At 36.3% G+C, this 23,553-nt stretch overlaps 1 pseudogene; it reads left to right on the top strand.

Annotated features, from left to right (window-relative positions):
* The first annotated feature begins 12,919 nt into the window (after window positions 1–12,919).
* Window positions 12,920–13,239, top strand: LOC114029020 (annotated as a pseudogene).
* The last annotated feature ends 10,314 nt before the right edge of the window (window positions 13,240–23,553 follow it).

Genomic DNA, 23,553 nt, shown 5'->3' with positions numbered 1-23,553 from the left:
TCCAGGAGAGATAATTTAAGAAGTATTGTTCTACCTTAATGCCATGATCAAAAAAAGAGCCAGGACAGCATTTTTTCAAGAAATTATCAATGAAAACTGCCCTGATATCACAGAATCAGAGGTTAAAATAGTCATTGAAAGAATCCATTGATCACCTCCTGAAAGAGATCCCCAAATGAAAACTCCCAGGAACATTATAGCAAAATTCCATAATTCTCAGATGAATGGGAAAATACTGCAAACAGCCAGGAAGAAACAAATCAAATATTGAGGAATCATATACAGGATTACACAGGACTTAACAGCTTCTACATTAAAGGATCAGAGGGCTTGAAATATGATATCTGGAAGGCAAAGAATCTTGGATTACAATCAAGAATCAACTACTCAGCAAAACTGAGCTAATTTTTTAGGGTAAAAAATGGATATTCAATAAAATAAGTGGCTTTCAAACATTCCTGATGAAAAGAAAAGAGGTGAACAGAACATTCAGTTTTCAACCTCAAGACTAGGGAGAAATATGAAAAGGCAAATGGGAAAAATATTTTCACACAGGAAGATGTGACTCTTAAGAACTATATCTCTATTGGGAAAGTTAGGAGTATCCATAGACAAAGATGTGGGTTAAGTTGACTTCAAAGGACTGATATAAAAAATTAAGGGGTGATAAAGTGGATTGTACTTGGAGAAGAGGGAAGGGAGATAGAGAATGTGATAAATTATATCATTTGAAGAGGTGTGAAAGATCTATTACAATAGAGGGAAAGAAGAGAAGGAGGTGAACATTGCTTGAACCTTACTCTCATCAGATTTGGTTCAAAGTAAAAAGACCATACACACTAAGCTGGGTATAGAAATCTATCTTACACTATAGGTAAGAGGGGAGGGAGACAAGAAAATGGGGAACTGATAGAAGGGAGGACAGACTGAGGGAAGTGGTATTCAGAAGCAAAACACTGGTGAGGGACAGGGTAAAAAGAGAAAGCGAGGAAAAATATAAACAAGGTAAAAGTAGGATGGAGGAAAATAAACAGTTAATAATCATAACTGTGAATGTGAAATGGGATGAACTCTCCCATAAAATGGAAGTGGATAGCTGAGTGGATTAAAAATCAGAATCCTACAATATGTTGTTTGCAAGAAAGACATATGAAGCAGAAAGACACACAGAATAAAAGTAAAAGGTTGGAGCAGACTATATTATGCTTCAGCTGAAGAAAAAAATTGTTGTTGATGTTGTTCATCCTTCATTCTTGAAGAGGATCAATGACATCACAAGGGGAATATCTTAACTAGCAAGTGAATTGGATTTCATTTAGGAAGCGCCATGCAGTCATCAGTCTCACTCTCTCAGATGAAGAAAACAATTTTAAAAAAATATCTTATTAAAAGAGACAAGGAAAAAAACTGCACCTTGCTAAAAGATATCATAGACAATGAACATCTTTATATGTTTTATCTTTCTTTGGTAGATATATTATTTTTTTTGCATTTAATAGTATTTCATTTTTTCCCAATTACATGTAAAGATAGTTTTCAACATTCATTTTTGCAAGATTTTAAGTTCCAAATTATTCTCTCTCCCTCTCTCCCCTCTCTCTCCCCAAAAGAGTAAGCTATCTACATAGATTACATATGTGCAATCATATTAAACATATTTCCACATTAGTCATGTTGTGAAAGAAGAATCAGAACAAAAGGGAAAAAAATCATGAGAAAGAAAAAAAAAAAACAAAGACAAAAAAGTGAAAATCCTATGCCTTGATGTTCATTCAGACTCCATGGTTCTTTCTCTGCATGTGGATAGCATTTCCACCATGAATCTTTGAAACTGTTTTGGATCATTGTATTGCTGAGAAAATCAGAGTTGATCATCACACAATGTTGCTGTTACTGAGTACAACGTTCTCCTGGTTCTGCTCACTTCATTCAGCATCAGTTCATTTAAGTCTTTCTAGTATTTTTTTTTCTGAAATCCATCTGCTCACCATTTCTTTTTTAAAAAAAAATTATTTATTTTTAGTTTTCAACATTCACTTCTGTAAGATTTTGAGTTTTAAATTTTCTCACCCTCCCATTTCTTCCCCCCATCCCAAGACAATGTACAATCCAATATAGGTTCTACATATACATTCATGTTTAGCATATTTTCCCATTAGTCATGCTCTAAAGAACAATTAGAACTAATAGGAGGAACCACAAGAATGAAGCAACAGAACAAAACAACAAAGAAAAAGAAGAGCAAATAGTACACTTCCATCTGCATTCAGAGTCCATATTTCTTTCTCTGGGTATAGCTATTTCCATCATGAATCTTTTGCAATTGTCTTAGATTCTTGCATTGCTATGAAGAGTCAAATCTATCAAAGTCAGTCATCTCACAATGTGGCTGTTGCTGTGTACAATGTTCTCCTGGTTCTGTTCATTTCATTCTTCATCATTTCAAGTCTTTCCAAGTTTTTTTTTTAATTTTGTCTGCTCATCATTTCTTATAGCACAACAGTATTCCACTGCATTCATATACCACAACTTTTTCAGCCATTCCCCAATTAATGGGCATCTCCTCAATTTCCAATTCTTTGGCACCACAGAAAGAGCTGGTGTAAATATTTTTGTAAATGTAAGTCCCTTTCACTTTAATTATGATCTCTTTGGGATACAGAGCTAGTAGTGGTATTGCTGGGTCAAAGGGTATGCACAATTTTATAGCCCTTTGGGTATAGTTCCAAACTGTTCTCCAAAATCATTGGATCATTTCACAACTCCATCAACAATGTATTAGTGTTCCAATTTTCCCACATCTTCCCCAACATTTATCATTGTCCTGTTTTGTCATGTTGGCCAATCTGATAGATGTGATGTGGTACCTCAGAGTTGTTTTCATTTGCATTTCTCTAATCTATAGTGATTTAGAGCATTTTTTCATATGCCTAGAGATGGCTTTACTTTCTTCATCTGAGAACTGCCTGTTCATATCCTACTCTCTAGTGTTTTTAATAGGAATGGATATTGTATTTTGTCAAATGCTTTTTCTGCATCTATTGAGATAGTCATATGATTTCTGTTAGTTTTGTTGTTAATGTGGTCAACTAGGCTGATAGTTTTCCTAATACTGAAGCAGCCCTGCATTCCTGGTATAAATCCTACTTGATTATAGTGTATCATTTCTTATAGTAGAATTTCTTCATCATTTCTTATGGTACAATTATGTTCCATTACATTCATATACCACAACTTGTTTGGCCATTCTCTAATTGATGGGCACCCCTGTAATTTCCAATTCTTTGCCACCACAGAAAGAACTGGTATAAATATTTTTTGTAAATGTGAGTCCCCTTCACCTTAATTATGATCTCTTTGGGATACAGACCTAGTAGTGGTACTGCTGGATGAAAGGGCATGCACAGTTTGCTTGCTCTTTGGGCATGGTTCCAAACTGTTCTTCAGAATGGTTGGATCAATTAACAACTCTACCAACAATGCATTAGTGTTCCAATTTTCTCCCATCTTCTCCAATATTTATTATTTTCCTTTTCTGTCATGTTAGCCAATCTGATAAGTGTGATGTGTTACCTCAGAGTTGTTTTAATTTGCATTTCTCTAATCAATAGTTATTTAGAGCATTTTATATGACTATAGATAGCTTTAATTTTTTCATCTGAAAACTGCCTGTTTATAGCATTTGACCATTTATCAATTGGGAAATGACGTGTTCTTATAAATTTGATTCAGTTCTCTTTATATTTTAGAAATGAGTCCTTTATCAGAAACACTGGTTGAAAAAAAAAAATTGTTTCCTAGCTTTCTGCTTTCCTTCTAATGTTGGTTGTATTGGTTTTGTTTGTGCAAAAACTTTTTGACTTAATGTAATCAAAATGATTTATTTTATATTCCATAATGTTCTCTATCTCTTGTTTTGTCATAAACTCTTTTGTTCTCCATACATTTGACAAATAAATTATTTCTTGCTCTCTTAATTTGCTTATGGTATCAATGTTCACGTCTAAATCAAGTACCCATTTTGACCTTATCTTGGTACAGGGTGTGAGATGTTGATCTATGACTAGATTCCACCATACTACTTTGCAGTTTTCCCAGCACTTTTTGTCAGATAGTAAGTTCTTATCCCAGAAGCTGAAATCTTTGGGTTTATCAAAATAGTAGATTTCTGTAGTCATTTGCTACTGTGTCTTGTGTTCCTAACCTATACCATTAATCCACCACTCTATTTCTTAGTCTGTACCAAAAAGTTTTGATGATTTCCACTTTTTATGTAGTTTTAGATCTGGTATGGCTAGGCCACCTTCCTTTTAATTTTTTTCCCCATTCATTCCTTCGATATTCTTGACCTTTTGCTCTTCTAGATGAATTTTGTTATTATTTTCTAGTCACATAAAATAATTTTTGGTAGTTTGATTGGTATGACACTGAATAAGTAAATTAATTTAGGTAGAATTTTCATTTTTATTATATTAACTTGGCCAACCTTTGAACAGTTGATAATTTTCAAATTGTTTAGATCTGACTTTATTTGTATGAAAAGTGTTTTATAATTATGTTTACGTAGTTACTTGGTTTGTCTTGGTGAGTAGACTCCAAAATATTTTATTTTCTCTATAGTTATTTTAAATGGAATTTCTCTTTCTATCTTTCCTTGCTGAGCTTTGTTGGTAATACATAGAAATGCTTAAGATTTATGTGGGTTTATCTTATATCCTCCAACTTTGGTAAAGTTGTTAATAATATCAAGTAGTTTTTTAGTTGATTCTTTGGGATTCTCTAAGAATACCAACATATCATCTGCAAAGAGTGATAGTTTTGTTTTCTCATTGCCTACTCTAATTCCTTCAATTTCTTTTTCTACTCTTTTTGCTAAAACTAAAATCCTAGTATAGTATTGGATAATAGTGATGATAATGGGCATCCTTGCTTAACCCTTGATCTTACTGGTAATACTTCTAACTTATCCTCATTACATATAATGCTTTCTGGTGATTTTAGATGGATACTGCTTCTTATTTTAAGTAAGACTCCATTTATTTCTATGCTCAGTAGGGTTTTTAATAGGCCATAGTGTATTATGTCTGTGATAAATTGCTGAAATCTCTTTGCTAATGTTTTATTTAAAAGTTTTGCATCAATATTCATTAGAGGAATTCATATATAATTTCTTTTTTTCTGTTTTGGCTCTTTGTGCTTTAGGTATCAGCACCATAAGTGTGGCATAAAAGGAATTTGTTTGGACTCCTTTTTTGCCTGTTTTTACAAATAGTATATATAGTACTAGAATTAATTGTTCTTTAAACAATTGGTAGAATTAACTTGTAAATCCATCTGGCCCTGGAGGTTTTTTCTTAGGAAGTTCATTGATGGCTTGTTCAATTTATTTTTCTAAAATGAGGTTGTTCAAGTATTTTGTTTCCTCTTCTGCTAATCTAGGCAGTTTTTATTTTTGTAAATATTCATCCATTTCACTTAGATTGCCAGATTTATTGGCATACAGTTGGGCAAAATAGCGCCCAATTATTGCTTTAATTTCCTCTTTGTTGGTGGTGAATTCACCCGTTTCCTTTTTGATACTGGTAATTTGGTTTTCTTCTTTCTTTTTTTTTTTTTAATAAAATTAGCCCTCAGAGGTTTGTCTATTTTATTGGTTTTTTTTTCATAAAACCAACTGAGTTTTATTTATTAGTTCAATTTATTACTTTCAACAATTTACATTCAGTTTTATAAATCTTTTCTTTGATTATCAGAATTTCTAATTTGTTATTAATTGGGGATTTTTAATTTGTTTCATTCTAGCTTTTTTAGTTGCATGACCAATTCATTGATCTCTTCTGTCTCTATTTTATTCATGTAAGCATTTAGAGATATAAAATTTGCCCTAATAACTGCTTTCACCGCATCCCATAAGTTTTGGTATGTTGTCTCATTATTGTCATTCTCTTTGATGAAATTATTGATTGTTTCTATGATTTGTTCTTTGACCCACTCATTATTTAGAATTAGATTGCTTAGTTTCCAATTAATTTTAGTCTATCTTTCCATGGCCCTTTATTACTTAATGCAATTTTATTGCATCATGATCTGAAAAGGATGTGTTTAATATGTCTGCCTTTCTGAATTGGATTGTGAGGTTTTTATGCCTGTACACATGGTCAATTTTTGTGTAGGCACCATGTACACTGAGAAAAAAGGTATATTCCTTTCTCTCCCCATTCAGTTTTCTCCAGAGGTCCATCATATTTTACTTTTCTAGTGCTAATCACTTCCTTTACTTCTTGTTTATTTTGTGGCTAGATTTATCTAGTTCTGAGAGGGGCAGGTTAAGATCCCTCCCCCAGTATTGTTTTACTGTCTCTTTCTTCCTGTAACTCACTGAACTTCTCCTCTAAGAATCTGGATGCTATTCCAATTGGTGCATATATGTTTAGTATTGATATTACTTCATTGTCTATGGTGCCTTTTAGCAAGATGTAGTTTCCTTCCTTAATACTTTGAATTGTATCTCTTTTTGCTTTTGCTTTGCCTGAGATCAGAATTGCTACCCCTGCTTTTTTTTTCATTTCAGCTGAAGCATATTATATTCTGCTCCAGCCTTTTACCTTTACTCTGATTATATCTCTCTGCTTCAGATATGTTTCTTGTAAACAATATATTATAAGATTCTGGTTTTTAATCCACTCTGCTATCTGCTTCCATTTTATGTTAGAGTTCATCCCATTCACATACACTGTTATGATTACTAACTGTGTATTTCACTCCACCCTGTTCTCTCCCCCCAATTTATACTTTTCTCTCTCCTTTCACTGTGTCCTTCTCACCATTGCTTTGCTTCTGAACACCACCTCCCTCAATCTGCTCTCCTTTCTATCAGCTCTCTCCCTTTCTTTACTTACTTCTGCCCTCCCTTACATTAGCAACCGCCCTTCCCTTGTCTTTCTTTTTTCCCCTCCTACTTCCCTAAAAGGTAAGATAAAATTCCATACCCAACCAAGTGTGTATATTTTTCCCTCTTTGAGCCAAATCCAAAGAGAGTAAGATTCAATGTTCACTCACTCCTTTCTTTCCTTCTACTGTAATAGGTCATTTGTACCTCTTCACATGATGTATTTTACCCTATTCTGCCTCCCCCTGTACTCTTCTCTTAGTACAATCCTTTTTTTTCACTCCTTAATTTTTTTTTATCCTCACATCAAAGACAACTTATACAAAGTATAAGTCTTTGTATAGTGCTTCTATCTGGTTTAAAAAAGATATGATTATTAAGAGTTATAAGTATCATTTCCCATGTAAGGATGTAAACAATTTAATATTATTGGATAACATTTTTTTCCTTCCCACTTTTTTGTGCTTTTCTTCAGTCATATATTTGACAATCGAATTTTCTGTTCAGTTCTAGTCTTTTCATCAGGAAAGTTTGAAAGTTCCTTATTTCATTTAATGTCCATCTTTCCCTCTGAAAGATTATGCTCAGTTTTGCTGGGTAGTAGATTTTTGTTTGTGATCCAAGCTCCTTTGCCTTCCAGAATATCATATTCTAAGCCCTCTGATCCTTTAATGTAGAAGTGCTAAATCCTGTATAATCCTGACTGTGGGTCCTTGATATTTGAATTGTTTCTTTCTGGTTGCTTGCAGTATTTTCTCCTTGACCTGATTATTCTGGATTTTGGCTACATTTATGACCTATATCAAATTGTTTAGTATTTTAGGGAGGTGGCAGGGGAGGAAGGGATAACATTTTGTACTCTTTTTTTTAAATGAATGTTAAAAATTGTCTTGACAAGTAATTGGAAAAAAATACTATTTACAAAAAGATTAAAGTAGGGTAACAAGAGTTCAGAGCCTTTTGTATCAGATTAATAGTAATAAGTACTCATTTATGCAATTAATGAAGTAAGAGTAGTCGTTATATATATGTATATATATATATACACACATACATGTATACACACATATACACTTATATATGTATGTGTGTGTGTGTTTGATTCTTTATTTACTCCTTTTAGTCCATCCCAAAGAAGAATTCAGGGCCTTATTTTGATTCTCTAAAATGGATCTCTAGGTTTCTCTAGGGGTAATTATGCTGGTTTTATACCTACTAGAGATCAACCAAAAGTATTTCTCAATAGTTACTGTCAAAATTTATACAGGCCTGTAAAAAGTCAGAAGTGGCTCTTTAAACAGAAAAGAATGATTCAAGTGGGTAATCTTGACTTGTGAATTAATCAATATAATGTAATAGGTGAAAAGTATTGCATTTCTTATATTGAGTTTTTGGTGATGGAAGTGGAAATTTTGGGTGATATTGAGGCACAGCCCTTCACTAGTATTTATAGTGGGGAGTCTGAATTTGGAATTTTTTTTAAAAATATATATCTATTATGTAGATATATATAATAGAGAAAAACATGTGGATAAAACCATAATGCTTAACTACTATCTTTAGTCTATGAGCCCTCTTTAATACTACTTCTGTCCACTTTCTTGATTTGTTTTGGGTTCCTTAAATATCATTAAGAAAAATAATATGAAATTAGTCAATCAATTCCAGATGGCAAAGGGCAGATTGAAATGAATGTGTGAATGATAAAATGGTATGTGTTATGCTTATTTTGGGTCAAGAGCTGTAATAATTCAATTCAATTCAGTAAATGTTTAATAAGTGCCTACAATTTTCTAGACACTGTTCTAAGCAATGGGGATACAAATAAGGGAAAAAATGTATACACACATATATGCACACGAAAGGGAGTTTTAAAGAAGGATGTGAGGTCAGAATGCATGGGGTGGGGGTCACCAGGGAATTTTGTTTTCTGGAATTGAAGTCAGAAGAGCTATAGAAAGGAAGTGGAGTGAACTGAAAGTTTAATTTCTCTTCTCTATAAAGAAAAGTTCTAGGAGAAATTTAGTACTCTACCCTCAACCCCTCCAGTCAAAGGGTGTCTGAGGAAGGTTGAGTTGAAACCAAGTAATGCCTGCAGATGGATAACAGAGTGTGCAGAAGACTGGGGTTGCAAATACAAGAAAGCAAGAGAGCCTCTGCCGTTAAGAAACTCACATTCCAATGCAGGTAGACAACATATAAGGGAGATCTGGATATGGGAGGAGGGGAGAGGTGATTTTTTAAAAATTTTGTTTACTTGTAGCTTGGAAGAAGTGACTTCAGCTTTATTCAACTCTAGTATTCTCTGTTTCCTTCTGGAAGAGAAACTGTGCCTCACTTCAGATATCACCTTCACCTAATCCTACTAAGCCTTCACATGTTGGCCATTTGCTAAAAGTTAATCATTCAGTTCATTAAAGATTAATCTTTTACTTCACAGTGAAGGCATTCAGATTAGAAGGAATTGGAAGTAAGGAGAGTCCAATATTGATTCCTGAGAAAAGCAACCACACAGGAAAATAGAGTCCCCAGGAGTTGTGCAGAGGTTTGAGACTGGCAAATGCAGTCTCAATTTTGGAGCTATTTGCTAATTGAGTGACTGCAGCATATGTGAATTTTGAAACAATAAGAAGAAAATCTTTATGTATTAAAAAGTTAAAAACTAAGATTCAAAGTTTTTTGTTGCTTTTGAGTTAAATACTGTAATAAAGAGGTCTAAGGACAATGAATGAGAGTGTTAACTAGAGATAATAGAGTTTTATTTGCCAAATACTAATATTAAGTGTATTGTGGAACACTCAAAAGTCAATAGGATGGGAAAAAAAAAAGACAACCATTAAAAAATGAAAAGATGAATATACATTTCTAGATTAGAGAAACAAAGGGATTATTATTACACACTAGCAATTACAGACCTTCTCCCCACACTTTTAGCCCCACAGACTATATGAAACATATATTCTAGAGCTCAGTGTATTTTCATGGCAAGAAGCTGAGAAAAGCATCATTTCTCAGGATGACCACAAAGCCTACATTTTTGGCTGTCTGACCTATAACCTCTATATGGGGACTATATCATTTGATTTAGGACCATACAGAATCCAGATTTTCAACATTTTACATTGTTTCTCCAGAATAGTAATGATACAGTGTTCATAATATCAAGGTTATTTCTCCTTTAAACTCCTATATCAAGGTGTGGAGATAAATCATTTTCTTATAAAATCCACACCAAGCCAAATGCACCCTCTTGTTGGTCCTACTATGAAAAAAATAAATGAGTCTAGGTCTCCTGATTGAATGAATATATGTATACGCACACACACACACATATATATACATACATACATACACATATTGGAAAATTATGTCAAAATTTGGTTGCCTGGAGAAATGCATCAGTATTGTATGTAAATTTCACAAAAGCATGCTTGCCAAAGGTACATTTGTGTGAAATACTGTTTAACAGAGAACTCATGTGAGGAAGGAACTCATATGAATGTCAGAAGAAACAATACAAGGATACTCTCCAGTCTCTCTGAATAACTTTAGAATAAATGTCATGACATAGGACACACTAATAAAAGACCACCTGGCATGGCATGCCTGCATTGAAGAAGGTACTGTGCCCTACAATCAAAGCAGAATTGCTCAAAAGTAACGTGAGATGTGCAAATCCACTCCAAGTGTTCATATGGACTATTTGGACTATTTGTGCCTGACTGTGCTACAGTGTTCTGAACTCATATTAGTCTGATGAGCCATAGTTGGACACACTGTACCTTGACTCCAACATAGTGATGTCATTTTGATCTTCTTCAAGAATGAAGGACAACAACCACCAACCAACCAACTATATATGATATATATGAATATATATATATATTATATGTTTGTGTGTGTGCATATGTATGTCACCTAAGTTAGATTTTACCCAAGTTCAGAGGAACACAAATCCAGAAGGTTAACCATCAGATATTAAACTGTTTTATTCACAGGAACTCATACCATCTACTAATCAATAAGGGTGGAGTGGAGGTGGGGTGGAAGCTGTTGCCCTTTGCATCACTAGGAATAGCCATATAAAAGGAATGCCTGATTTTTGAATTTTTGAAGTACAAAAAGTCCTAAAATTTGTAGTTGGAAGAGAGATTCCTTCTAACTTAAAGGATATTTAGTTTAATACCCTTGTTTTACAGATTGGAAAATGAAGTGCCAGACAGGAAACGTGATTTTATGAGGTTATATAGCTAATAGGTAGCAGAGCCCAAATTGGGAATTAGCCACCATGACTCTAAACCTAACATTCTTTTTACTAGATCACACTGCCGTCAAACTATTTTAGTCTTAAATCCAACAAGGTTAGATCTGTAAAACTTGTTCCTGGTTTCTCTCCTGAGCTCCAGGCTTAGCTCACTAGTCAACTCTAGGACATTTCCATCTGGCTACCCTGTAAGCATCTCAGAGGTAATATCTCCAAAACCAAACTCATGTTTTTTGTTTTGTTTTTTTTCACCAAACCTCCCCCTCTGCTAACTTCTCTACTTCTGTTAAGGGCATGACATCCCGTCCAGTCACTCAGTTTCACAACCTTAGATTCATCTTTGATGCCTTATTCTCTCCTCACTCCACATATTTAATTAGTTGCCATGTCTTTTCAATTACACCCCCATAATACTTCACTTCATTCACTTGAATAAGAACCTAGTCTCAGCTAGGTAGTCTGATCATAGAACTCACCAGAACTACTTTAATTGCTTCATAATTGATTTCCCTGCCTCAAGTTTCTCTCTTCTTCAATCTATCCTTCACACAGCTGCCAGAGATATTTTTAAAGCACAGTTCTGATCCTTTAGTCTCTTTCTGTAAACTCCAGGGGCTCCCTATTTCCTCGAGGAGCAAATACACACTCCCCTAATTGAGAGTTAAGACCTTTCATGTCTTGCATCCAACTACCTTTCCAGAATTATTATACTTCACTCCCCTTTATTCACCCATTAATCCAGCCTAATTGTTCCATTGTTGTTTCTTAAACACAACACTCCACTTGCCATTTCACAGACTATCTCCCATGTTTCAAACATGTTTGCTCCTCACTTTTCACTCAGCTCAGAGACTACCTCCCACACGAGACTTTTCATTTTTTCTCCCGCTAATGTATCCCCTAATTTCTGTGCATTTATTTTGTATGCCTTCACATTTACAGGTTGTCTCCCTTTATAGAATTTCTTGAAATCAGAGGCTTCATTTATTCAATTATGTATTCATTCATTCATTCATTCATTTGTTTGTTTGCTCATTTATCTATCTGTCAGTTTATTAATTTTGCATTCTTAGCTGCTTTCAAATTGTCTGACACATAGTAGCCATTAAATAAATGTTAGTTTATCAGTTGATAGAATTATACTTCTAGACAAAATCAAAGTTTGCAAATAAATTTCTAATATTTTACTTGGCAGTCACCCAAGAAAAATTGTTGGAAAGAGGTAAGATTATCATTATTGAGTAAGTTATTCAAGCACTTAATAACTTATTAGAAGGTTGAAGAAATCGCTCCTAGTTAGATGTGATCATCTTGGGAGTTTCTTCCAATCTTAAAATTTTATGATTCTCTAATTCATTGAGTGTAGATGTTCTAATCCCACTGTCAAAAGTCTCCATTTATTCATTCTTTAATTCATTCAACCACAATAAGAACTTACTAAATAAGTACCATGTACCAGGCACTTTGTTAGGATCTGGGAATACAATAAAACAAAATCAAATGAAACATCTACTAACCTCAAAGGTAATATTTTCTGTTGGGGAAAACAACACATACATAGACAAGTTTATGTTTATACACACACACAAACACACACACACTAATTTTCATGTAAGTGAATGTAAAGATATATGTGGAAGGGATCAGGAAATGACTCATGTAGGAGGTGGTGCTTGACCTGAGACATGAATGAAACTAGGTATTCTAAAATGTAGAGGTTAGAAAGAAGTATACTTGGCTGTGTCTCTGCCACCGGACTTGCAAGGATGATGCGCGGAGGAGCGTCAGCCACCAAGCCGGCCACGGCTGAGACGCAGCAGATCTCAGACCAGGTAAAGGCACAGCTTGAAGAAAAAGAAAACAGGAAGTTTCCAGTCTTTAAGACTATGGAATTTAAAAGTCAACTGGTTGCTGGAACAAACTACTTTATTAAGGTTCATGTTGGTGAACAGGAATTTATACATATGTGAGTGTTCCAAAGTCTCCCTCATGAAAACAAACCATTGGTTCTATCCAATTATCAAACCAAGAAAACCAAGAATGATGAATTAGTCTATTTTTAATGCACCATTTTGAATAGTGGCCCTTTCTTCTTTTATATGGGTACATTATATACATCATATGGGCAGGTATTAAAATTTGGGACAATAAAAGAAATCTGATATTTAAAAAAAAGAAAGAAGTTTACTCTAGAAATGACAGTTTTGTTGTTCATCCTTCATTTTTCAAAAAGGACCAATGACTTCATAGGTGATGCCTTGACTCGCAGGTGAATTGGATTTAAGTGAGGCAGAGTTTGCAGTCTTCAGCCTCGTTCTCTTTCCTGAATCATCAAAGTCCAGTGGCAGGACAAAAGTTAAGGTGACTGATGATGGCCTACAGTGCAGTGGATGATCTATGTGTTTATGATGCCTAGTCAATCTCTAAGCATGCCATAGTATCGCTTTAACTGCCTTCATGCCAATTGGAACAAATTGTTCTCATCTGCCCATTCCATTGGGGAAGGTCTTCACATGTTTGGAGTAAACATTCTCCTAACCCTCTGGCAGGTTTAAGGGCTGTCAGTCACCTTCACCCTGGTTTAGCTGGTCTGCTGAGACAGTTTACTGTGATGTGGACAGTGTACATACTATAGCTTCTTGGAGCCAAAGTAAGAATTGAGTGAATGTGGATACTGAAGGTGGATGGGCAGCCTTATCAAGCACTCAGCAAGCCCTCACACTGCAGGTGTCAGTCTTCCTTGAATATCCCATAGATCCTAAGGAATGAAGAAAGGCCTGAGCAAAGGCATGTGGGCAGACATGGAATGCTATGCATTGTACCAGGATAGGTAAAATATAGTGTGAGACATGGAATGATATTAACAATAAACAATTTTTTAAATGATCATATTTTAGTGACATGAGGAATGCCCATATTTCCCTATAGTAAGACTAATTTTGTCTTTTCAGTTGTTGGAATGAATGTTAGAATGTGTTCTAGTTATACTCAGAGAGGGTGCAGTAAGAGTTAAATAGGTACCCTTTCTTCACAACAAGGGCATATCTCAGTATGTCCTTTTTGGTGATGAATATCTGTCATTTAAAACACTTGTCACAAGTAGGCCAAGTGATTATTCCATTTCAGAGAAATGTCATGCTGAGGGAATGTTTTAAAAATGAAGTCATTTCTAAGTTATGAGAGCCTAACATATTTTAATCATCTAAAATTCAGAATGTTTCAGAATGTTTATTTCGGGAATTAGGAGAGAAAAATGGTATAAGTGAAATTACTCTTGATAAACTGACAAAGTTCTATTTTTTCTGGATTTTTTTTCATACAGAGCCTTGTAATCAAGTTTATTAAAATAAAAACTATAACTTAAGCTTATTATTAACATTTTAATAATATTTAAGTTTTATATTGTTTAAATTAATAAAACTTACGATAGCAGTTGGTTACCTTATTCTTTGTAAGCATCTGGCAAAAATTTTATGTCAAAGGCAAAGACATGAAGGTGCTGGGTTTCTCAAAGTTATAGATTACCTTTCTCTAGAAAAGAGAGAGACCTTTCATTTTTTCTTGTTCAATGCCTTTCTTGAACAATAAATGAATCTGAGTTCCAAGAAGAAAAAACAATGTCAGACTTCTACTTTTCTCTTTTTTTTTCCTTTTTTTTTTCAGCTAGGCAATGGGCTTAAGTGACTTGCCCAGGGTCACACAGCTAGTAAGTGTTATGTGTCTGAGGCCAGATTTGAACTCAGGTCCTCCTGAATCCAGGACCAGTGCTTGGTCCACTGCATCACCTAGCTGCCCCCGATAGTTAACATTTATGTGCCTGGGAGGTAGGTGCTATCATTATTCCCATTTTACAAATGAGGAAACTGGGGCTTGAGAGAAGTTGAGTGACTTGCCTTGGGTCAAACAACTATTAAGTGTCTGAGGCCAGATTTGAACTTATGTCTTCCTGACTCCAGGCCTGGTGCTCTATCTACCTAGCCACCCCTACTTTTCTCTTATGGACCTGACCATGCCATATGGGTGCTGATTTGTCCCATCCCACGCTAAGAATAGAAAATGAAGAACCGGAAAGATCCCAGAAAAAATTAATGTCAGTAGCAGAAACTATGGGTCAAAGACCAGATCAAGGCATTTCTCAAAGTGTTATGGCAATATAAGCTACACTTGTAGTTGATGGGTATCCAAACACACAGTATAGCATGAAAAACATTAAGTGGAAGAGATTGCGGATTTGGAATCCATGGGGATACATTTGCAAAACCCCCCCTCAAAAAAGAAGGAATAACATGGATTGGGATTGTAGTCCTAGTCTCATCTCAGCAGTGGCTGAGATTTTTTAACATCTACCCGTTGAATCCTCTTCCAAATTTTAATCTATTTGTGACTGCCATCTTCTGTGTTCATCTGTGCCTAGGGATGTCTGTCTTTCCCCTCATAGCTCTCTAGGATCTGTCTTGCTTATCCTTTGCTGCTCCCAGCTCATGCTGCAGAGGATAAGGAGCAGGTGCAGCAGCAACGGAGAGGTCAGTGGAGGCTGCCTGAGCCACTCATAGCTTGTGCTCTCCCCTTCCCTCTCCTTGGCTAAATGGAGGGCAAGGAATCTCCCTCACTAGAAAACTGGGGGGAAAGCCATTGGCTAGTAAAAAAAAATGTCTCCTCAGAATCCCCCAGCTTGGGGTTTTGCAGTTCTCCTTCACTCATCTTCTTCTTTGCCTAAGCCCAAATAGTCATTAGATAGCCCTTTCTTATCTTATGTATCTAAATGCACCACCTCACATCTGTTATGGTGCAACAGTCCCTTACTAACCTTCCTTTTTCTAATATTAACAAATGAAACTTATGTAAAGATCAAAACTTTACAAAATGTTTTCTATTCAAGATGCCTAATATAAATTTTCTTTAGTGTGAAAAGTATGTATGCTGTTTGAGAAAAAAGAGCATCTTCAGTTTAACTGTATGCTATGTCTAGAACAGTACCCCATACCCAGTTCCTTAATGTATAGGGATAGGGACTGGAACTGTGATTTCAATGGCTTAGGGGATTTCCAAATGAGGATATTCCCTCAATACCAATTCTGGTTGGCAACCTTTAGTCTTAGAGAGGTGCCTAGAGTACTGAGAGTTTAAGTGATCTGCCCAGAGTCACAAGACCATATCATATCTTTCTTTCTATCTCTATCCATAGATAGAGACAAATGAAACCTTAAGTCCTTTCTTCTTTATATGTGGCTTAGAATTCCAAAAACTTTTTATTGTATCTCCTATGAGGGTTCTAATCCTTTCCTCCAATCTTCCTCTACCCAATAGCTGAACCCACATGGCAGCAGGAGCATGGGCTTGTATGAGTGAACTTCAGAATGATTCCCAAGGTCAGTCCACTTCTTCTGCTTTGTGTTTCTTTGTCTCACCACAACTCACGGAACTGCCATCTTCAGAATTTTTTTTCAGGTCTAACAGCTACCTTGTAAACTTGAGAGGCTGTGAGTTATTAAGAAGTCCAGGATGCTGGTTGCAGGATATAGCACCCTCTCTTCCCCCTATGCAATACATTGCTTCTCAAAAGGGAAGAGGACCACTGCTAAGAAAATTAATCAAAGCCATTTACTGGCTTGCCAAAAATTGTTGATCTTGAAGGAGTTGCTTATATAACACCAAACCAAGGTGAAGGTGAATTAGATCCTAATAGTCACATAATAGTCAGACAACCAGTTCTTTAGTGTTTTGAGTATCAATCCCCCATGTAAATATCATAGGAGTTACTGGTAACTGTAACTTATTTTATGTTTTGTTTTGTTTTTTAACATTGCCTACTTATAGATCTTTTGGGTTTTAAGGCTTTCTTTGTGGTGAGGAAAATAAGTGGTTGTCCTATACTTTATCTACTATATATATATACTGATTACCATTTCAGAAGAGACCCTAATAGGCCCTTTTGGGAAGAACCTGAGCTATGCCTGAGCCTTAAGTGATTTCCCCTGAAGTTCTGGGATGGGGACATAAATATCAAGAGGTAATAATTTTTAAAGGCCTAACCCTTCTCTTTGGAGGTAATGCTTCACAAGACTGAACTCACTTAATTTGAACATAGAACAACCTCTCCTTAATATTAGAGAGCCTCAGTTTTCTTAGTGTGAACTTTGTAAATCAAGGATTTCTCTGGATCTCTGGTATTTTCATCCACTACCTTGTAGAGTAAGGGTGTTATCCTGCATGAACTTCAATACTCCTTTTCTTGAATTTCTATGATTCTGTGATATGAACCAATCTATATGATAGATTGGACCCATAATTTCAAGCTGAAAGCAGTGTTATGAGTCTTCTCCGAAGGGAAAGATGCATTAAAAACTGAATGTTTGAAGCTTTCAGACAAGGAAGACAAACATTGTGGGAAATCATGTTATCTGAACTATCTACAGTTTGGTCACAGCTATGACAAGTACAATAATAGATCTTTTATAAGAAGAGTAAAGGCATATTACACCAGAATGACTAACATGTTTGAATAACTTCTAATATTTTCTGGCTTTTCTCCTACAGTTTTGGTTGCTGTGAAAAAAAAAAAGGTTTAAAAATACATGAACTTAATTTTTATCTCATTTTATTCTACTAGATAAGTGATCTAGAGACTTACATTGTTATTATTCATTAGTTTAATAGGTAATTCTTATTTCATACTGCCAAATTTCTGCACAACTACCTTTAGAATCTTCAATTTATAGGAAGCTTTCTGCTTTCTACATAAATGAGCTAGAAGAAAGAGTTTTATTTCTTCCTCTTGGTTCTTTTTCTTTAGTTGACATGATTGGAGGCAACTTTTATTGTTTTTTATTTTATTCTTTATTTTAGTAGTATTTTATTTCCTCCAATTGCATATCAAGACAAATTTTGTCATTCATTTTGCAAGATTTTGAGCTCCAAATTTTTCTCCCTCCTTCTCTCTCCCTTCCCTCCCCTCATCCTAAAATGGTAGGCGATTTTATAATATTTTATACATACGCTATCGTTTAAAACATATTTCCACATTAGACACAGTTGTGAAAGAAGAAACAGATCAAAAGAAAAAAAAGCACAGAAAAGAATAAAGTAAGTAAAAGAATTATGCTTCAATCTGCTTTCAGAGTCCATCACTTTTTTGGGGGGGGCAGTAGGGGTTAAGGGACTTGCCCAGGGCCACACAGCTAGTAAGTGTTGTGTCTGAGGCCGGATATGAACTCAGGTCCTCCTGACTCCAGGGCCGATGCTCTATCCACTGCACCACCTAGCTGCCCCCCACGCCCCCATCATTTCTTTATTTGGATATGGATAACATTTTCCTTCATGGGTCCTTTGTACTTGTCTTGGATCATTATGTTGTTGAGAAGAGCTGAGTCATTCATTGTTGATTATCACATAATGTTGCTGATACTGTGTGCAATTTTCCTGCTTCTGCTCATTTTACTTTGCAACAACTTGTACAAGTCTTTCCAGGATTTTGTGAAATCTGCCTGTTGATCATTTCTTATTACACAATAAATATACCACAGCTTGTTCAGCGATTTCCCAATTGATGGGTATCACCTCAGTTTCCAATTTTTTGTCACAATGAAAAACGGCTACTATAAATATTTTGCATAAGTAGATCCTTTTCCCTTTTTCATGATCTTTTTGGGATATAAGCCTACTAGTAGAAGAGCTAGATCAAAGTATACGTACAGTTTGGTTGCCTTTTGGGCATACTTCCAAAATGTTGTCTGGAATGGTCAGATCAGTTCGCAACTCCATCAACAATGCATTAGTGTCACAGTTTTTCCACGTGCCCTCCAGTATTCAACATTTTCCTTTTTTGTAATATTAGCCAATCTGATAGGTGTGAGATGGTACCTCAGAGTATTTTTAATTTGCATTTCTCTAGTCAAAAGTGATTTAGAGCATTTCTTCTATAGATAGCTTTGATTTCTTCATCTGAAAACTTCCTGTTCATATCCTTTGGCCATTTATCAAGTGGGGAATTGCTTGTTTTCTTATAAATTTGACTCAGTTCTCTATATATTTGAGAAACGAGGAGAATTTTGATTTTTATCCACTCTGCTCTCTGCTTCCATATTATGGAACAGTTCATCCAATTCACATTCATGGTTATGATTACTAACTATGTATGTCCCTCTAACCTATTTTTCCCCCTGTTTGTCCTTTCTCTCCATTAATTCTTTCCATCCTTGGCAGCGCTGCACTTCTGTCTCATGCCTCCCCTGGTCTGTCCTCTTTTCTGCCAGTCCCTCCCCTTTTTCTTAATTTCCTCCCCTCCTACTTTCATGTCTGGTAAGATATATTTCTATATTCAATTGATTGTGTATATTTATTCCCTCTTTGAGCCAATATTGACAAGAGTAAGTTTCAAGCAATTCCTATTGCCCACCCTCCTATCTTTCCCTCCACTGTAATAGCTTTTTTTGTAACTTTTCATGTGAAATAATTTACTCTATTTTACCTCTCCCTTCCTTGTGCACCCAGTGTGCTCCTCTTTGTGACTCCTTAATTATTTTTTATGTCATTACCTCAAATTCACTTTATATCCCTACCCTCTGTGTATATTTCTCCTAGATATACTACTAGAGGTACAGTTTTTAAGAATTGCAAGTATTTTGTTCACATGTAGGGTTGTAAACAGTTCAGCTCCATTGCATTCCTTATGTTTTCTTTTTCCTTTTTACCTATTTATTCTTCTCTTGGGTCTTGATATTGGAGATCAATTTTTTTTGTTCAATTCTGGTCTTCTTGTGAAATCTTAAAATCCTTCTGTTTCATTGCATGACCATTTTTACCCTTGAAGGGTTATTTTCACTGGTTAGGTGATTCTTGGTTGCAGTCCTAGCACCTTTGACCTCAGGAATATCAAGTTCTATTACCTCTGATCTTTTAATGTTGCAGATGCTAAGTCCTGTGTAATCTTGACTGTGACTCCCTGATTATTTCTTTCTGGCCACTTACAGTATTTTTCCTTGACCTGATATTTCTGAAATTTGGCTATAATATTCCTTGGAGTTTTTTTTTTACTTTATTTTAGATCTATTTCCTGAGATGATCAGTGAATTCTTTCAATATCTATTTTGTCCTCTAATTCTAGGATGTCAGCTCAGTTTTCTTGTAAATTTCTTGAAAGATGCTATACAGGTCTTCCTTTTGATTATGGTTTTCAGATAGTGCAGTGATTCTGATATTGTCTCCCCTGAACTATTTTTCAGGTCAGTTTTTTTTTTTCCAATGAGATGTTTTACATTTTCTTTTATTTTTTCATTCTTTTGAATGTGTTTCATTAATTCTTGAGGTCTCATAGTCATTAGCTTCCAATTGTCCAATTCTAACTTTTAAGGAGTTGTTTTCCTCAGCTATTGTTCTTCCTTTTCTATTTGGCCAATTCTACTTTTTAAGCAGTTGTTTTCTTTCTTGAAGCTGTTGAGTCTTTTTTCATAATTCTCTTGCATCATTCTCATTTCTTTTCCCAATTTTTCTTCTACTTCTCCTATATTATTTTTAAGTTTCTTTTGAATTCTTCCATGAATTCTTTCTGGGCTTGAGATCACTTCTCCTTTTTCTTTGGGTCTTTGTCCATAGGTGATTTGAAATTGTTGTCCTTTTCTGAGTTTCTATTTTGATCTTCCTTGTCATCATAATAACTTCTTATGGTCAGATTCTTTGTTGCTGTTGTTTTTTTGCTCATTTTTTGGCCTGTGTCCTTTCTTTTAAATTTGAGCTTTGTTATTGGGGTGGAAGGGGCATTGTCTCAGGCTTCTTGTGCCAGGGGCTGTTGGCCCTGTTTTTCTGGTGCTGCACTGATGTTGCCCTGAGGCCCATGGGGGACACCCATGTCAGATGCTGTGCTGAGGGGGTGTGGTAGGGAGGTGGCTAGAATTGCTGGAGGCTGTAGGGGTCTGGCAGCTTACCTGATGCTGATCCAAGGTCCTAGTGGTGGTGTCTGTTGTATGCTGAGGCCCTTGGGGTGTTTCTGTATTTCCCTGGGGCTACACTGAAGCAGGTAGTGGTCTGGCCCCTGGAGGTTATCTGTTTGCCCAGAGCTATGCTGAGCTACGTGGGGCAGAGGACTGTCCTGGTACTGGTGTTTGCCTTCTCCACTCTTCTGGGGCTCAGGATCTCCCAATGGTTTGTTGAGGTGGTGCTTGCTGGAAATGCATCCTGTCCTGGACTGTGTTCCCCTCTTATTGGAGTGAGACAGATCTTTCCTCTCAATCTTCCATGTTTCTTCAACTAAAAGATTGTTTCATCCCATCTTTTTGCTAGTTCTGCTATTCCTGGATTTGTTTTGTGGTGCTATTTTATGGTTGTTTGGGATGAATATAGGTGAGTTACTGAGATTTTCTGCTTACTCTGCCATCTTGACTCCTGGAAATCAACTTTTACTATTATAAGCCCTCATTTAAAGTTTGTTGCCAGTGTTGTTTGATCAGTATCAATCTAGCCTGATTGCTATATTTATTTTTAAAAATTAATTTAATGGTTTCATTTAACAAAAAATTATTCACATTTCATCCCCACCTTCCCATCTCCTTTTAATTTTCAAGAAGCCTATTTTATAAGATTTTGTAACTCTTGTGCTAAGCTGTTAATTCTCTTTCCAACTTTTTCCTCTATAGCTCTAATTTATTTCTTAATCCTTTCCTTTAGAACTCCCGTCATTTATAAAATTATTTTAACCTCTTTTTATAACTCTTGCCTTATTTCTTCCAAAAATTTTAGCTGGCCTTATGTCCAAGTTATATTTTTCTTTGAGGCTTTGATTGCAGATATTTTGGAGTCATTCCTTTCCTTTGGGTTCGTGTCTTAGACATCCCTGTTACCATGATAGCTCTTTAAGGTGGGATTCTTTGTTTACTCATTCTTCTAGTCTTACTGTCTAAATTAGGACTTTGTGTTAGGGTTAGGCTATGTGTAGCTTTGGGGGAGGTACTTTATATATTCTTTGTCCTTTGTGTGTTCTCTTGGGTACAACTGTTGCTTTCTCTGCATATTGAGTATTGTGTTTTTTTAAGAATATCATGGACAGTTCATACTGGAAACATACCTACAAGCAAATCAAAACCTTCTGATCAAGTGTGAAATATGATTACTACCCTTCCTCTAACATGTGCAACTCTTGACCCTCGTTGGGGTCTGATCAACACAACTATGAGTTTTCAATGAATTGTGGCTCCAGTAGATCACCCCTATACTGGCCGCACGCCGACCTTCTGCCGGCCATACGCTGGTACCCGCTCCTCCTATAAGAAGCACACTACCAGAGTCTTACTCACACTTGAGTCTTCGGTCCTCTGCCAGATAATCACACAGAGACGAGCCATCGGGAGGTGCCAACACCAAAGCTTTATTCAGAGGCCATCACAGCAAGCCATCATAGCAAGCCCAAGCAGCAAGGCCAGAGCAACAGGACAGGAGCCAGGGGAGAGCACGTGATCTGACCACACTTGTTCCTAAATACCTACTTAGCCCCTCCTCCCCAGCCCGCTTACTAGCCAATGATTGTAGGGTCAGATACCGGAAGGGGCTGTCTGAGTTTAGCACACCAAGGGGGGAGGGAGTGACGTAGGAGGCTAGGACCGGATACAGGGAGGAGGCATCTGGGAATGGTGCATAGACAAGAGTACGTGACCTAGGAAGTCAGACTCAGGAGGGGTCTGGGGTCAGTGCTGCGCAAAGGGACCCAGGAAGTCAGGAAGGTCACAAGAGGCGTCTGGGGACGACGTTGCATATAGGGAGGGGACTAAGCAAAGGGAACTCAGTCCTCTGCCGTCCCACTCCCACGTGGCACCGCCCCTTGCCTCAGGAGCTCAAGCTCCGGCTACTTCCTTGCACCCAGCTTATCTCACAAAGCACTGCCCACTGCCTCAGGGCTTCTCCGTACCCAGCCCATCCCAGTTCACCATGACTCTGCCTACCACAGCCCCTACCTCGACTTCCAAAATACCCAGATCCTACCCTACTCTTGCCACAGCGCTCAACCTGGTAGCTGCCAACATCAGACAGTCCCTCACAACCCCTAATCCTAGCCCCTTTTGGTTAGCTAGTAGGCTCTGCAAGATCTCTTCTCCAATCTTCTGTGTCATCTCCTGTTCCTGATTCTGTCGTAGCATTGCTATCCATTGACTGGACTAAAGTCTCTGTCTGAGACCCTGTTCTATGGTTAAAGACTTTCAGCTACATACTACTTATACTCCTGCTACTTCCTAGTATACAGTCTCAGTCTTTTGTTTTGATTTGCATTTTTGTTATTATTAGCATTCTTTGATAAGATTGTTAGTAGTTCGTAATTCCTGTGAAGATTTTTTTTAAAAAATATAATTTGACTACTTTTGTATTGGGGAAGTGTGTGTGTGTGTGTGTGTGTGTGTGTGTGTGTGTGTGTGTGTGT

The sequence above is a fragment of the Vombatus ursinus genome, unplaced genomic scaffold (genome assembly GCF_900497805.2).
Source record: "Vombatus ursinus unplaced genomic scaffold, bare-nosed wombat genome assembly UNPS02014909.1, whole genome shotgun sequence".
In the NCBI taxonomy this organism is placed as follows: domain Eukaryota; kingdom Metazoa; phylum Chordata; class Mammalia; order Diprotodontia; family Vombatidae; genus Vombatus; species Vombatus ursinus.
Note: the sequence above shows the minus strand (reverse complement) of the source record. Positions and strands in the feature narration are given on the sequence as shown.